Here is a 2,965-nt window from a genome sequence, read left to right as displayed (position 1 = left end):
AGTGAAATTTCAGTCATACTTATTCCTAGGCAAAACCGGCACGTTGCGTGCGTACGTACAGGCAGGCTATAAATAGTATCAAATTCATAACTATTTTTCACAGTATACTCAACAGTACAAGCATTTGTACATCGTTGTATTCTTCAAACACTTCCTATAAGGCTTGTCCGAGTCTATTGTCTGGGAGGTTGATTCAGACTTGGAAATAATGGCCAGGATCTCCTGGAAAATGGGTTTGTCTCCATTTCAAACATGCTTTGTAGTTTCATTTCAAACTGCTTTTAGCAGCAGAGGTTGATTATGGACGACAAGACTTGTAGTTATCTCGCTGAGACTCCACTGGCGAAGTTGCTGGCTGGCTCGCCAACGGTAGCTAATGTCCGCTAGCATGTTTACAGGCTAACTATAGCCAGTTAGCGTTGTGTGAAACTAGCAAAAACCATCTCATATGTGTGAAGCTTAATATTTCATTTAATAAAATTATGGTTCAAAAGTTGTTGCGGATATCTCCGTTGTCTGTACATTTATGTTGATGTTTCCTGTTTTGTATATTGATTGTTGTGATTGTGTATCATTCTGTGGATTGTCTATGTTGCTGTGCATGTGTATTATTCTGCTGATGGTGTAAGGTTTTGTTATTATTTCCTGCTATGAGTTATTCTGTTTTCTGTTGTAGCCCGTGTTTCCTCCCTTGTCTTGTCCAGTTGTTGTTCCTGTCTTGTGTCTTCTCGTCAGTGTCTGAACAACATCCCCGTCCAAGCTGTGTTTCACTTTCCCTACAATATTATTATAAAAATAATAAAGACACCTGGACTCGGTCGAGACCAGAAACCTTGTTTGGCAAGACCAGTGGCCGAGACCGAAACGGGCTTTGGTCGGTCGTCTCCTAAACGGGACGTAATGCAATGCATTGTGGGGGAAAGGAGAATCATTGCAAACCGCTGTAAAATAGTAAATTTTTGTATTTTATTCCTTTTTGTAATATCAATTGTGTTTGATGTTGTTGGGTAACAGTTTAAATGTTATAACCAACAAATAAAATTGCACAAATTGGTTGGAAAATGAACCCTGCAACATGGCCTTTAAATTGAAACTTTGTCTATAAATAACTAAGGCCCCATGAGGTTTACTGTTGCATATGAAATTCATCATACTCCTTAGGCTTCCCAGAGGGGGATTGGTGCCATTCCCTGTTTCTCAATGTCAAGGATCCTTCCTTGGTAGGACTAGTCCTTTCAGGGAAGGATCCTTCAGCAGCAGGTCAGAGTCCTCCTTAACATTTGGAGAACATGTACAATGGAACAGGCTATCAAGTGCACGTCATTGCGGGCTCGCGCCATAGAATTTTTTTGCCGCATTTCAAAACACTGGATGAAATGATTGTGGAACTGTTAACTGCGCTGTTTAATTATGCTGTTGGGATGTAGAAGATGATTGAGCAGCCGTCAGATCCTCCAAAGACAGGAGGAGGACACTAGGTCATCAACGTCCGTCGAAGGACCGTTCCAATGTCGAGCATTTGGAGGATTCTTGACATTGGAACGGTCCTTCGGCGGACGTTGATGACATTGATGACGTGGCATCCTCCAAATTCACGCTTTCAAGGATCCTTCCTTGACATTGGGAAACACCCAAAGACTGCACCCATATCCCCATTTCTAGATCGCTGGGGGAGAATGAAGGCAATTTCATTAATCACAAATCATTCCACAGCATCAAAGTTCAGGTAAAGCATCATGGATAGGCTACACGTTTGGTCTTACTGGTAAAGGAGTAGTCGTTCTAATTCACATTCATTTTCACCTCACGTTAATGCTGTTATGTGGATAGATTTTAACAAAAGATGCTTTTGCAGATGACTTGTGACCATCAATGCTTGGTTACCAGCATTGAGGCAAAGTGGCCTGAGTCAGTCCATGACTCGTGGATCTTCAGGGAGTCTGCACTGTGTAACAGATTAGAGCAAGGTATGGCAATATTTTGTATTGCATGTTGTAATACTGATAATGCTAACATCAATTATCATCTTCAGGGCTCTTCAATGGAGTGCTGGTAGGGGACCGAGGGTAAGCCTGCCAGGCCTTTTTGAAGAACCCTTATCCTGTCCCGAACACGGGGCCACAGAATGCTTTTAATGTGGCCCTTAGCAGAACAAGGGTCAGGGTCAAGATGACCTTTGGCATCATTAAAGCACGCTTCAACTGCCTGCGTGGCCTCTGAGCGGCCTCAGACCAGGCTTGTCAAAGCGCGACAGCCCAAGGTGCTATACAATGTTGGCTCAATAAGAAAGAACCCCACCTATCATCCAGCCACGCCCAGATATGGTAGACCCCATCACCCTTGACTACCCTACTGGCAGGGCCGTGAGAGAAGCAATTACACAGCAAGTTTTTGTTTAAGAATAAAACATGATTTTTTACTTTTCATTTGAGCTATTTTGGCTTCATAGTATTTGAGCTATACGGATTTTCTTTAATCAGATTCTGATTAATGGAGTGATAAAAATGAAAAATCCAAAGTGCCCTCTGTAAAAACTTCGGACTCTAAAATGTTGACAACATGAAACAAGGATTGTCAGTCTGTCTTAATCCAATGTTCTGATTTCTAACTCCAATTTACAATTTGAATGCATCATTTTCTCATTTAAACATACATTTACAGGAAACTAGTAATGAAAACAATATTTGACCTAACAATAGTTATCAACTGGGAAGGTTTTATGTTCATATGTTATCCCTATTCAATGGGGTGTCTCTCCCTTAACCCCTTGGGTTGATTCAACCCATTTTCTAATAATTTCTATATCAGAACTTTGGGTTTCTTTCAACAAACACACTTCAAACCACAAAAGAAAACGTGTATAGTAGTGTAACATGCTCTTCACTAGTTAACTTAATGATAATTTCACTACTTTCATTGAATTTGGATATTTAATTGTATAGCAGATTCAAAAACCAATAACTAG

The 2,965-nt window shown here is 40.7% G+C and overlaps 1 pseudogene; it reads left to right on the top strand.

The window, feature by feature from the left end:
* Nucleotides 1-208: 208 nt before the first annotated feature.
* Nucleotides 209-2,399, top strand: LOC117959698 (annotated as a pseudogene).
* Nucleotides 2,400-2,965: the final 566 nt, after the last annotated feature.

The sequence above is a fragment of the Etheostoma cragini genome, chromosome 16, assembly GCF_013103735.1.
Source record: "Etheostoma cragini isolate CJK2018 chromosome 16, CSU_Ecrag_1.0, whole genome shotgun sequence".
In the NCBI taxonomy this organism is placed as follows: domain Eukaryota; kingdom Metazoa; phylum Chordata; class Actinopteri; order Perciformes; family Percidae; genus Etheostoma; species Etheostoma cragini.
This window is presented reverse-complemented; position numbering and strand designations above follow the sequence as displayed.